Source organism: Geotrypetes seraphini, chromosome 3 (assembly GCF_902459505.1).
Source record: "Geotrypetes seraphini chromosome 3, aGeoSer1.1, whole genome shotgun sequence".
In the NCBI taxonomy this organism is placed as follows: domain Eukaryota; kingdom Metazoa; phylum Chordata; class Amphibia; order Gymnophiona; family Dermophiidae; genus Geotrypetes; species Geotrypetes seraphini.
Window position 1 is genome coordinate 400,601,304 of NC_047086.1, and position 15,046 is coordinate 400,616,349.

The 15,046-nt window shown below is 42.9% G+C and overlaps 1 protein-coding gene across 1 annotated transcript in view; it reads right to left on the bottom strand.

Moving 5' to 3' along the window:
* The window catches only part of ZFAND3 (zinc finger AN1-type containing 3), a 499,096-nt gene that overhangs the window by 2,435 nt on the left and 481,615 nt on the right, over positions 1 to 15,046 (bottom strand). The window lies entirely within an intron of this gene.

Consider the following 15,046-nt stretch of genomic DNA (forward strand, 5'->3'; position numbering starts at 1 on the left):
ACAAAGCAGCTTTTTTTTTAATTGGATGTTAAATCTTTAATGCAAAGAAGCACTGCATTGTACTCCACTCATAGCAATAATGAGGCTTCAAGTTCAGAAAATGTAAAACGGCCTCTGGTGCAATAAAAAGAAAAGAAAAAAAAATTATGGAATGTAGAACAGAAGTCAAGACATGCATTTTCATGTGTGTGTACCTATACAGTGTGGCTTAAACTCCTAACTCTGAAAATGTATGCTCTTTGTTTCCAGAGTCTGTCATAGGGAAAACGCCCTCCAGGAATTCAAGACAAAGTTAGACAAGTTCCTGCTGAGCCAGAACATACACTGGTAGGGCTAGTCTCAGTTAGGGCGCTGGTCTTTGACCAGAGGGCCGCCGAGTGAGCGGACTGCTGGACACGATGGACCACTGGTCTGACCTAGCAGCGGCAATTCTTAGGTTCTTATAATTTTAGGAGGCTAAGGGGATGCATTTAGGCTTGGGGAGAAAGGTTGGGATCTTAGTAATGACTTCAGCACTAGGCCCCTAAAGCACAGTCCATGAAAGGCAAACACATTTTGATGAAATTTAGGCTCCTAAGTTTGGCTCTCTGTATATATTTCTCTGGTTTCTTAAAATCACCAGAATTGCTTCAGAATATGAGGACTGTACTTCTGAATATTCTTGAAATATGTGGGGTTGCTCTGCAGAGATAACAGTACAATGGTTAGTCTACTCTCTTCCACTCCCCCCTTCCCATTTTTAATCAAGCCACACTGACTAGCAGCACAAGCTAAATGCCGAGCCACCCGTAGGAATAGACCTGGTGGCTCGGTATTTAGCTCATGCTAGTGTTAGAGAATAAAGTCCCTCTAATTCTTCTTTGAGCATCTAAACCATTCTCTTCGGAAACAACTAAATTATATCAAATGTATGGCTTTGCCACGAGTTATACAAAATGTGTCCTAGGCTATATTTGTGTTATATAATCATAGGGCATGCTAGGTATATATTTTCTTAAATATTTTTTTGCTTGGACACTTATGAGGTAATCTAGTGCACAAAATATTACAGATGAATAGAGATAACAAATTTCCTCTATTCAACATTTCTGGGAATTAATATCTCCATATCACATACAATATGGCAATACTAGTGTTTAAGCCCGTTACATTAACGGGTGCTAGAATATACGTCTGTCTGTCTATCTTTCTTTTTTTCTGTCTCTCTCCCTGCCCCTGTCTCTTTCTTCCTTTCTTAAGAACATAAGAATTGCCGCTGCTGGTTCAGACCAGTTGTCCATCATGCCCAGCAGTCCGCTCATGTGATGGCCCTCTGGTCAAAGACCAGCATCCTAACCGAGACTAGCCCTAACAGCGCACGTTCTTGTTCAGCAGGAACTTGTCTAACTTTGTCTTGAATCCCTGGAGGGTGTTTTCCCCTATAACAGCCTCCGGAAGAGCATTCCAGCTTTCTACCACTTCCGGAGGCTGTTATAGGGGAAAACTCCCTCTTTCTATCTCTCTCCCTCCTGCTGTCTGTCTTTCTTCCTGTCTGTCTCTCTCCCTGGCCCCCTTTGTCTGTTTCTGTGTTTCTGTCTCTCTCCCTGATCCTGTCTCTTTTTTCCTTTCTTTCTCTCTCTCCTGCTGTCTGTCTTTCTTTCTGTCTGTCTCTCTCCCTGGTCTCCTTTGTCTGTCTGTCTTTCTGTCTCTCTCCCTGCCCCTGTCTCTTTCTTCCTTTCTTTCTGTCTCCCTCCCACTGTCTATCTTTCTTTCCCTCTCTCCCTCCCGCTGTCTTTCTTTCTTTCTCTCTCCCTACCCCCTTTGTTTGTCTTTCTTTCTATCTGTCTGTCCCCCTTTGTCTGTCTGTCTTTCTTTCTGCCTGTCTCTCTCCCTGGCCCCCTGGCCATCTGTCTTTCTTTCTGTCTCTCTCCCTGCCCGCTGTCTTTCATTCTCGTGTGCTGCATACCTGTCTTTTTGTCTCTCTGTGGCCCCCTGCCTGCCTTTCTTTGTCTTTCTCCGAGGCCCCCTTCTGTCTCCCCCCCAAAGCAAACCAATATTGCTCCCTTCCCCCCAGCACACCCCTCCTCCAAAGCAAAGCAAGTTCACTCCCTGGCCCCCTTTCCCTCTCCCCCCGACTTCCCTGTGCAACAGCATTTCCCTCCCCCCCCACTTCCCTGTGCAGCAGCAGCATTTCCCTCCCCCACCACACTTCCCTGTGCAGCAGCAGCATTTCCTCCCCCTCCATCCCTATGCAGAAGCAGCAGCATTTCCCTCCTCCCACCCCACTTCCCTGTGCAACAGCGTTTCTGGCCAGCTCCCTTACCCTAGCCGAAGTTATTTTTTTAGTTTAAAGCTTCCGTGGCGGCTCCTCTCATGATCCGCGCCTGTGTCAGAAGCCTTCTCTGACTTGATGTCAGAGAGGCTTCCAACGTAGGTGTGGCTCGTGAGAGGAGCCGCTGCAGCAGCTTTGAACTTAAAAATAACTACGGCAAGGATAAGGGAGCCGGCCAGACCGTGGCCCGCAGAACAGTACCTGGGGGGGCCGCAAGTTTGACATCGCTGTTACACGGAGTGAGGGCGGGAGGGGGAGTCGCCTCTGTGCATCCCTGCTTCACGTGCCTCCGTATGCGCAGAAGAAACCACCGCTGACTCCTTCTACTGTGCATGCGAAGCCACGGAGCTACGGATGCACGGAGCCACCAGGTTTGAAGTGTGCATGCACTCTAAGGGAATTATTATAGCGGATGCAGGATTTGTGTGATAACAGAATAGGGGGGAATAAGCTACTTTTATTTGGCTCAAAACGAACTTCCAAATTTCACTGCAAATAATTGCTCCTTTTGCAAATTAAAGATTTTAAATTGCCATCTTGCTATCATTCTGTACATCTTAAGATATTATAACATAAGAAAAGGACACCTTTATAGCAACAACTTTTCACTGCAGCAAATAAAGTACATGGAGCACTCTCCCCTCCTCTCCCCCCCTAACAAGAATCCTTTGGAATGGAATATTCAGAGAACTGCTTTCAAAGCCATTTCGACAGGTAAGATGGCTCAGCTGAAAACTGTCCTTTGTCAGGCTAAAAGTGCACCCAGTATTCCACTGCATGACAATGACAGACAGCAAGGAGATATCAGATAACGAAAACCATGCATGTTTATGACATTTGCACAAGTATCTGTATTATTTTATTGTTCTGGATCATCTGCTCAAAAGATCACATGCAAAGTACACTGGCTGTACCTGGAAAAATTCCTTTAATTCTCATCAGTTTAGGTTTTAAAATGGCCACGGGACACACACTATTGGTTTCTCTATTGAATGATATAAGGCTTAGCTTTGACAAAGGTAAGAACAACCTTGTTTTATTGGACCCGACTTCAGCATTTGACAAATTTAACCATCAGTTATTCAAGAAACATAAACAAAGAAAATCGAAAGCAGATCAAAGACCACATGGTTTATCCAGTTTGCCCTGCATCCATATTATCTACTATCCCTTTCTCTCCTTTAGAGATCCTATGACCTTGTCCCTAAGTTTGCTTGAATTCAGATACAGTCTTCACCTCCACCACATTGGATATCCTTTCCTTAGATTATTCCTGAGTTTAACTTTTCACCTTTTATCCTATTCCCCCCCTTATTTGAGAACTCCTTTGCAATTTAAAGACTTGCCACCTGTGTCTTTATGCCATGGAGTTAGTTAATGACTCTATAATATATCCTCTCTCCTGCCTTTCTTCTAAAGTATACACATTGAGATCTTTAAATCTATTCCTATAAGCGTTATGATGAAGACCACTGACCATTTTAGTAGCCCTCTGGATTCCATCTTATATTTTTGAAGGTGTGGGCTGTACTCTAACTCAGTGTTCTTCAACCACCGGTCCATGGACCAGTGCCGGTCCACAGAAATTTCCTGCCGGTCCATAGGGCCGGCACGTATATCAGGCCCAAAACAGTGTTCTTTAACTGCCGGTCCACAGTGCAATCGATGCGGTGTTATCTTCGAGCCAGCTCCCTCTTCTTAACTGATTCAATGCACAAAGCCACGGGCAGTGGCTCCTACGGGCGTCCTGCGCCTGAACCGGAAGCCTTCTCTCTGACGTTGCAACGTCAGAGGGAAGGCTTCCAGATGAGGCAAGGGACGTGCAAGATGCAATTAGTACTATTATGGGGGCGGGGTCTGGGGTGGAGATTGGGTAGAGATGGGCGGGGTCTGGCCCACGACTTAGCTCCGTGTTCTTCAACCGCCGGTCCACGGACTGATGCCGGTCCACAGAATAATTCTTTTATTTCTGCCGGTCCATAGGTGTAAAAAGGTTGAAAAACACTGCTCTAAATGATGTGTAATCAGACTTATGTTAATTAGCCTCTTGAAATACCGCCTTTAAAAAAACAATCAAAGCAGTTTACAAGCTAAACAACAACAACAAAAATAGATGGAAAAGAAATACTATCTGTGACAGGCAAGAAAAGTGATAGAAAACAGGCAGATAAGATCAGACAGAGTCGATAACACAGAGAATGCAGCATATCCTTCAAAGGAGCAAACAACTATGGATTTGTGATTTGTATCTGAACTTCTGGGCTGCCGTATACAAATAAAAAGCATTTCGATAGCTTCACAGCTCTTTGGTTTCACAATATCTTCCTGATGGTTCCCAGAAGGGTGTCAAGCAAGTCATGGCAGCATGAACCTTGGTTTTTATTTAAAACATAATAAAACAAGTGCCTGAAACAACATCTACTGCAATAAACTGGAAGGGAAAAATGTTGTCTTTTCATCAGTTGCAATTAATTAAGTTTTATTTAATTGCAACTGATGAAAAGACAAGATTTTAACCCTTCCAGTTTATTGCAGTAGATGTTGTTTCAGGCACTTGTTTTATAATGTTTAAAAAAAAATAAATATATATATATATATATTAGCAAACATAGATATATATAATAATAATAATAATAACTTTATTCTTGTATCCCGCAATACCATGGAAGTTCAATGTGGTTAACAATAGAAGAGACTGTACATTTACAGCGATGATACATATTACAGTGTTATTACATTTACAAAGGTGTTACATAAATAGCAGTAATAAAAAGGCATATACTAAAGAAGAGACTGTACGTATACAGCGATGTTCCATGTTAAAGCGGTGGTACATTTACAGTGATGTTAAATATGAGGCTATGAAAAGGCAGGGCAATTAGATAAAACAGAGCTTGAGAAAGAGAGGCCATAGTGGCTTGGGAGGGGGGCGTAGTCAGAGGGAATGGAGGCATGTCGAGGTCAGGAGGGTGCAGGGAAGGGGGGAAGGCAGCGTTAGCGGAATTTGTCGAAGAGGTAGGTTTTTAGTGACTTCCTGAACAGGTGGTAGGGTGGAGAGTTGGAGATGAGGGCGGTAAGGCAATTGTTATATATATATATATATATATATATATCAGTAAACAAAGTACAACAGGGTACAGTCATTATCACCTTCTTTTCTTGCTGGCCATTTCTTTCCCCATGCACCCAAGCATCCTTAGGGCTTTCATTGTCACCTTTTCTATAGCGCTGAAAGGCATACGCAGCACTGTACATTCACCATTTAATAGACGGTCCCTGCTCGGAAGAGCATACAATCTAACTTGGACAGACAGGGTTGGAGATGTAGAACCCAAGGTAAGAGGAGCTGAAAGCAATCTCAAAGAGGTGGGCTTTTAACTTGGACTTGAAGACTGCCAGAGACGGAGCCCGCCGTAGGGATTCGGGCAGTTTATTCCAAGCAAATGGCGCAGCAAGGTAGAAGGGACAGACTCTGGAGTTGGCAGAGGAGGAGGATAGCACAGTTAGGAGGGACTTACCAGCTGAGCAGAGCTCATTGGGGAACATAAGAGAAAATAAGTGAGATAGTGGATGCATTTGTAGGCCAGTAAGAGGAGTCTGAATTGTATTCTGAAATAGATGGGAAACCAGTGAAATGTCTTTAGGAGAGGGGTAAGGCGAGTATAGCAGCTCTCATGGAATATCAGTCGTGCAGCTGAATTCTGGGCAGATTGGAGGATGGAAAGATGGCAGAGTGGCAGACCTGAGAGTAGGGAGTTGCAGTAATCTAAGCGTGATGTGATGAGGGTGTGGATAAGGGTTTTTGTAGTGTGCTCGGAGAGGAAGGGTCAGATTTTGGTGATATTATAGAGGAAGAAGAAGCAGGTTTTAGTAAAAGATGACCCCGAGATTACGAGCAGACAAGACAGGGAGGATGAGAGTGTTGTCCACAGCGACAGAGAACGGGGGAAGTGGGGAGGTGGGTAGATGAGCAACTCCGTTTTAGCCATATTCAGTTTTCGATGGCAATGAGACATCCAGGTGGCAATGTTGAACTGGCGGGCTGACACTTGGATCTGGGTTGCAGAAGAGATATCTGGTGTGGAGAGGTAGATCTGGGAGTCGTTGGCATAGTGGTGATACTGGAAACCATGGGAGGAGATCAGCGCTCCAGTGAGCAAGTGTAGATTGAGAAAAGGAGTGGTCCCAGGACAGAGCCTTGAGGTACACCAATTGATAGTGGGATGGCATACACTGAAGAAACAATGGAAGAGATAGGAAGAAAACCAAGAGAGAGCAGAACCCTGGAATCCCAGCGAGGACAAGGAGCAGCAGTTACAAAAAAGTGGGGAAGGAACTGGACACATCAACCAGAGATAATGTAAACAGTCTGTATTTCGTATAGGATCAAAGTGCTGAAGAAACACTTGAATCCAATACGAAATACAGACTGTTTTAGTACATTATCTCCGGTTCCTTTCCCACTTTTTCAACACTAGATAGTCACATCTTTCGCATTGCTCAATAATTTACATTTGGGGTTCTAGGGCATCTTGGCAATCTCCATTTTAGAGTCCATGCTAATAATGCTTTTTGCAGCTCACTGTTTGAATTCAAACAGGCAAAAATATTGTGCCCAGGCATAAAAGTTAATATATCTGCCCAAAAAAAGTAAAGTTCACCTCAGAGCTGCCTCTCTAAATGGAAATCAGAGGTATTCAGTCTACTTTTCCTTTAATGTCAATTTCGTTGCATCTGGATGACTCGTAGCTTAGTGACATCACTGAGGTCGGATGGAGTAGTTGAAATCCAGGCCATTGGCACCATGAGAGATTTTCTGTTTTGGACTTTAGCTAGCTCTCTTGTTTTTTTGTCAGAGATTTTCAGACAATGCCTTATAGCTAAGGAATGACGCATCCTCATATTGTCATATATTCTTTATGTCATGTAACATTTTTTGCACGTTGCCTCATAGCAAAGGAATCGCTATTCTCTCCTATTTTCTCATACCAGTCATTTATGCTATTTCCCATCAGTATGTATATTTATATTTCTGATGGCTGCCTATATTTTGCATTTTCCATCCAGTGCATTTTAAGGCATTAATCTTTTATCACATACCCCCTCTTATACGAAACTACGCTAGCGGTTTTTAGTGCAGAGAGCCGCTCTGAATAGCCCACGCTGCTCCTGACACTCATAGGAACTCAATGAGCGTCGGGAGCAGCGCAGACCATTCAGCGCGGCTCTCTGCGCTACAAACCGCTAGGGCAGTTTCGTAGAAGAGGGGGCTACTGTATTTTGGTACATTATAGGTTGCTGAGAGAACCTTCATTTACTTGTTCTAAGTTTATTTATTTACACTCTTCGATATCTCAAGCTGGACATGGTGTATCTCGACGCCAGCGCATCATGTCCGTTATAATACTGGCAGTTGGCTCACTTGCTGAACACATCTGGTGAATTTTATATAATAATTTCTTAGACTATCAAATGAGAAATAATGATTCATTTACCCCCTCCTTTATAAAGCCACGCTACCGTTTTTAGCCCCGGTTGCCGCGGTAACAGCTCGGATGCTCACAGAATTCCTATGAGCGTCCGAGCTGTTATCGCAGCGGCCGGCGCTAAAAACGCTAGCGCGGCTTTGTAAAAGAGAGGGCGACTATATTCACATAGTTTAGTACACTTTGGTGGAGAAGTCACACATTTTTTCATATTCGTTACTCTGGTTTTGGCTTTTTTTCAGCAAGCACAAACTCATGTGTGTCAGGCTCCAGGTACACATAACTTCGGAAGATAAAGACCCGAATGGTCCATCCAGTCTGCTCAACCTGATTCAATTTAAATTTTCTCTTCTTAGCTATTTCTGGGCAAGAATCCAAAGCTCTACCTGGTACTGTGCTTGGGTTCCAACTGCCAAAGTCTCTGTCAAAGCTCACTCCAGCTCACGTACACCCTCCCAGCCATTGAAGCCCTCGCCAGCCCATCCTCCCCCAAACGGCCATATACAGACACAGACATAAGAATGGCCGCTGCTGGGTCAGACCAGTGGTCCATCATGCCCAGCAGTCCGCTCCCGCGGCAACCCTTAGGTCAAAGTCCAGTGCCCTAAGTGAGTCTAGCCTTACCGTGCATGTCTGCCCAGTACTGGCCTAGTTCAATATTTACTATTATTTTCTGATTATAGATCCTCTGTGTTCATCCCATGATTTCTTTGAACTCAGTCACCGTTTTACTCTCCACCACCTCTCTCGGGAGCACATTCCAGGCATCCACCACCCTCTCCGTAAAGTAGAATTTTCTAACATTGTCTTTGAATCCACCACCCCTGAACCTCAAATTATGTCCTCTGGTTTTACCATTTTCCTTTCTCTGGAAAAGATTTTGTTCTACAATTTGTGTTTTTTTTATTTCATTCTTTTACATTTACATAACATTTTAATGCTATTTTTGTTAATATCATGCAGAATTGGATTTTTGACTTGAATACAGTTACACTTTTGGGACTGAACAGTGAGGTAGAATGGATGTCTCTGACCTAATTTTAAATCTCCCGGTGCTCTGCAGAGTGCGCTGTTTTGATTGGTTCAAATAGTCACATGATAAGTAGATATTTAAATATCCGCACAGATGCCTCCGCCATGTTGTAAAAGATTTGAGAATGACAGCGGGTCTGCATGTCGGTAAGAAGTTATTTGAATAATTCTAATGATGAATGTTTCATTGCTAAGATATTTATCTTCTGAAATATTTTTTATTTAGGGGCATTTCCTTGAGACAGCCTTAGCGAAACGTGGTTCCATGTCAGAGTCCCGTTTAAACGCCCAAGCAAAGAAAGCTAAGTTAAAAACTAATTTATTTCATGAAAATATTTAATACTTAAAGAAATACCGAGGTTCAGAGGTAGCAGGGACAAGACCAATGAGGAGGCTAGCTACGTTGGGAATTCTGTACTATATCAGATCTTATTCTGTATAGATGTAGCCACTGAGGTCTTATCCCAGATCACCTATAGCTTGCCCACCAGAATTAAAGGCTCCATTATTGTCCCATGTGGTGGATGTTCTCAACGGTTCTTCAGGAGCAGCTAATTTTCACGGTATGCAAAGCAAGCCCACTAGCTAAATTCTTTCCTCTTCCTCATTAAAGCACTCTTTCTCTACTGTCCAAACCTGAAATATATTTGTGATGATTTACAAAAGGACTTAATGAACTTCTTTGAAGCATATCTTAGGTTATATAATTTTAAGGACCTCTAGTCTGCAAAATAAACAGGAAGGTAGTCACGCATTTCAGGGAGCAAATGAGTGAGAAATTGCTCATTTCTAAGGCTCAATATTGTCCTCGGATTCACTGAAAGGATATATGCTCTCTCTCTCCCTCATGCTCTATGTTTATTCGTCTAATCCAGGGGTTTTCACCCAGTCCTCGGGACATACCAGGCCAGTCTAGTTTTCATGATATCCACAACTGTCTCCACTACACACAACTCTCTCTCTTATATGCATATTTACTGTGGTTTGGTGTATCTTGAGTTCAGAACTCCTGATTTATTATATAAATTATAAAATCTATATAATACACCTATACCTACATACACACACACACACACATAAATACATACATGATCTGCTAAGAGAAAAGTGAATGGTATCAAGTGGGGTTCAAAGTCTGGAGAGGCAATTTTCAATTTTGAAAGCTTTTTCTACTATAGCATCAGTAGAATGGGACTAAGCAATTTTTTCCACTACTTTGATGTTTTATTGATAATATTTCTCATTTTTTAAAGATGAAATTAGTCCATACCCGCAGTTGATATACCTCTGTCTTGTTGTATTAATAAATTACATAAGCCATTTTTGATAAGGTCATATACGCGCACATCTTACAAAAGTGATGATAAATATTACAGTCCCTGGGTACTTCCTCACTGGGTAAAAATAGTACAACAGTAATACTGTCAGTCTGAATTTTGTAAACAGATTTTCAAGAAACATATGATAAAATCTAGATCTTGGCATAAAAGCAAAATCTTGACCCGTGAACAGATTTTTACTCACTTCTAATGCATAAAAGAAAAATACATTTTCTTAGGCACATCATGATTCAAGAAGACAAGTACTATGAATTACCAAAATAGAAAAATGTTCCTTTACTAAAAATGACAAGTGGTTAATGAAACAGAATTCATCACGCCCTGCTTTAAGGAATTAAATAAAGTTTCTAGAATGCTGTAAATAGGGGGCTCATAATAAAAAAAAAAGTCTAAAAAGTGGCCTAAATGGGTACTTGGACGATCAAAAAGCCTGATCGTCCAAGTACTCATAATCAAAGCTGGTTTTAGACGTATCTAAAACCAGCTTAGGCCTTTCCCCTGCCTCTAAATGCATAGGGCGAAAAGAGGCATTTTTAGAGGAGGGGAAAGGCGGGCGGTGGGCCGACCTGCACCTAGGCGTACAACAGGTATAACCAAAGATTTTGACAGGTTGCCTAGTCGGCATTTATACGTTTTGACTTAGACCAAGTCAAAACAGGTATAAGTGCCGAAAAAGAGGCCACTGAGCTGATCGCTGCAGCTCAGCGGCCCCAGCAACCTGCCTATCGCTGCAGGAGAGATGGCTCATCTCTCCTGCCGCGATGATGATTGCCCACCCCTTTCCGAACTGTGGCACTTTGGGGTGAGCATCGGGGCAGGGCATCTCCCCTGCCGGCGACGCTCACCCCAAAGTGCCGTGGTTTGGAGGGGGTGGGCGATCATCATTGTGGCAGGAGAGATGAGCCATCTCTCCTGCAGCGATGAGCCCTCCCCCTACAACAATCGGGCAAGAGGAAGCCCAAGCCCTCCTGCCCAGCCGATTCCAATGGGGCTAGGAGGGAGCCCAAGCCCTCCTGGCCTGGCAATCCCCAACCCCCCTCCCATCCTGCCAATTCCGATGGGGCCAGGAGGGCTTGGGCCCCACCTGTGGGCAGGATTTGAGCCACCTGGGCCAATCATGCCCTAAGGCCAGCCATTCAACAAATGGCTGGCCTGTCGGATGGATAGGCTTGGCCAACGTCCATCTGACCAACGATTTAAAGATGGGGGGGTTGGGGGGGGTCGTTGGGGCAGTGTGGGGGGGGTCATATTTTAGTGGGGGTGGGAGTAGGGGCTGTCACCGTGCAAGGAGGGCTTGGGCTCCCTCCTGACCCCGATTGTGTTGGGTGGGTGGGGGGTCACGGTGCCACTGGGCCAGGAGGGCTTGGCCTCTCTCCTACCCTGATCATGTCAGGGGGTTCGGGGGTGCCACGGGGCAGGAGGACTTGGGCTCCCTCCTGCCCGGATCATTGTGAGGGGGGGATGGATTCTGTAACCAGTGTTTTTGACAGACATTGGTTACAGAATCCAGCTTTTAGGCGAAGCACTGGCTCCTCCTTCGCCTAAAAGCTCTTGTTTTGGGCGTTTGGGTGTTAGGCTTTTTTTAGGTTGATTATATGGTTAGTGTAGACGTAGTGGTGGTCTAGGCGTTTAAACAGCTGAACGTAGAGGCAGGCCATTATAAAAAAAAAAACTCTTTTTGGACGTGTTTTGTGATAATGGACATTTTCCCTACTTCTACTTTCAACGTTTAAGGCCTTTAGGCCAAAAGGGGACTTAGACGTTTTTTTTGATTCTGCCCCTCTAAGTGTATGAAAACTTAGGGCTCCTTTTACTAAGCTGTGTTAGGGCATTAACGCGCAGAATAGCATGCGCTAAATTGCCATGTGCGCTAGACGCTAACGCAGCTTAGTAAAAGGAGCCCCTTCTGAGACTTTAAGGACTCGACCAAGCTAGAGGACACTGGAAATTGCTTAGCAAAGAAAAGTTCTTCCCATTAGAACCCAGCAGCTTCCATCCCTTTGTTCAAGCATAGTTTAATGGACTTGACATATGCCTTTAAATTCAATAACACAAGTCATCTGCAAGACTTAAAGAACATGACATTGCACTAAAAATTTTAAACACATGTCATGTACACAACTTCAAACCTGTAGACTTCAATTCACTCTACTTAGTACCCAGCTCTTTTAGTCAACCTCATCAAAAATTATCAACGACAAACTTGAACTAATAAAAAACTGGTTAAATAATAATAAACTAGCTTTAAATACTCAAAAATCAAAAACAATGCTTTTCACTTGGAAAGGAGACATAATTCAAAAAATACTATTCATAATAGATAATACTCTACTTGAATCAGTATCTCAATTGAAAATTCTAGGAATATTAATTGATACAGATCTTTCATTCCACAGTCATATAAGTGAAATAGTTAAATCTTGCTTCTATAGATTACGGCTTCTTCGATCTATTTCCTCCTTTCTAGATTCTAAATCAATCAATATACTAGTACACTCACTGATCATCTCAAAACTAGATTATTGTAACTCTCTTTTGATTAACATAACCCAAAAAGAAAAGAGACGGCTCCAAATAATCCAAAACACCGCAATCAAATTAATTCATAAAGCAAGAAAATATGATCACGTAACCCCACTTTTTATTAAATCACACTGGCTCCCTATCTCTCATCGAATCACCTTTAAAGTTATATTTTTGGTTTATAAAACATTAATCTTCAATGAACCTCTATTCATATCAAAAATGATTGTCCCTTATAATTCCTCTCGTTCCCTACGATCGTCTTCAATGAATCTACTTTCGATCCCGTCGTTGAGGGTTATCGGCACAAGACGAAATGATATGTTTTCAGTCGTAGCACCTTCCTTGTGGAATGCCCTCCCAAATTTTATTAAACTTGAAAAAGACATCACTTCTTTTAAAAAAATTTTAAAAACATATTTATTTCAAGATGCATTTGATTTATAACAAATATATTCCAATTTTCTGCATTTTTATAACAATTAACTAAAATTTTTTTTTTTTACATTCCTATCCCATTCTTACCTAATGTATTTCCCATTTATGTAATTTCACTAAACATTACAATTGTAACTTTTTCCCCTCTTACTCACTCATTCATGTATGTCCAATCCCTCTGTCTAATGTCTTGTCCTACAATATTATATGTATTACCAAAAACTGTTGGTTTTTAATATGTACATCGCTTAGATATTGTAATAGGCGATCCATCAAATGTAAATAAACTTGAAACTTGAAACTTGAAAACCTTGAATAAATAACCAAGCCTTGGGTTTTAAAATATTTGGACAAATTCCTAGAGGCAAAGTCCAGAAATCATTAGGGTAAATCCTGGGTGATATATAGAAATAAAACAAAAATCAAAGGAAATAAGGTCATACCTTTTTTTTATTAGACTAACTCAATGCATTTTATGATGATCTTTCAAAGGTAACCCTTCTTCAGACCAGAAATAAGCACATACTGATAAATATCAGTATAAATAAGGAAAAAAGGAAGCATTTCAGGGATGGGCGGGAGAGAGACAGAGAGGTACCAAAGCAGTTTTCAATGTCTTCGTAGTGGGAAAGGAAGCCCAGATCTTTGTTAAGTCCTATCTGGTAGGTGTTAAAATAGTTTATCATTTTAATTTCAAATTTCTTGGATTGTCTTAAAGGTCCCTTTTAGTATTCTCACTAGAGAAAGACAATGGGGAAAAAAATCTGTCCCCGTCCCCGTCCCGTCCCCACAGCATCCATCCTTCCCTCTCGGCACCTCACAGCCCTTCGGCACCCCTCGCACGGTCCGTGCAGCTCCCTCCCTCTCCCTTACCTTCGCGGCACATTTTAAGGTTTCAGTCTTGTTGAAAGCCACCGGAGTGTTCGTGCAGTCTCATGCATGTGTGGGCGGAAGCTTCTCCTCTGACGCAACCGGAAGTTGCGTCAGAGGAGAAGCTTCTGTCCACACACGCATGACTGCACGTACGCTACAAAGGTAAGGGGGAGGGAGGGAGATAGATAGATTCGGGTAGATAGGAAGAAGCCGCGCATGTTCCCTCCCTTAACTGCAGGGACAAGGCTATTCACCGCTTCACGGGGTGGTGGATGGCCTTGTCCCCGTACCTGTGGTGAGCACCTCTCTCCCCTCCACTGTTTTGGCAGGTTACCCGCGGCTACTCGCGGTTAGCTGCAGGTAACATCCACCGTGTAATTCGCTAATTCTCACCATAAAATCATCGGTGCAGTGGTCAGTTTTTCCAAAGTGTTGTCCGACAGAGATGACATCCTGGTTGGTATTGCAATTCTTAATATGATATCTATGTAGATTGATTCTGGTCTGTTTCACTAATGCAACACCCCTCTTTACACTTTTTGCTCTGAGTAATATATATCACATTAGAAGATTACCATGTGAAGGATCCCTTTATGTTGAATATTTTTCCCATATGAGTGACCGCGGGATCTTTGAGATGCGCTGGCACATTTTGCAGCTTGTCACACCACAAGGATGTGTGCCATTCTCTTCTTTGTGGGCTTGCGTGAGGTGTTTGCTTTTTATCAATTTTTGTTTCAGATTAGGTGGCAAAGAGAAGGCCAGCATAGGTGGAGCTGGGAATATTTATTTTAGTAATTCATCTTCCTGGAGTAGTGATTGTAGATCTTATATAATTTTTCTAGTTCTGGAGTCTGTTATAGGGGAAAACACCCTCCAGGGATTCAAGACAAAGTTGGATAAGTTCCTGCTAAACTGGAACGTACGCAGGTGAGGCTGGACACATTTAGAGCACTGGTCTTTGACCTGGGGGCCGCCGCGTGAGCGGACTGCCAGGCAGGATGGACCACTGGTCTGACCCAGCAGCGGCAACTCTTATGTTC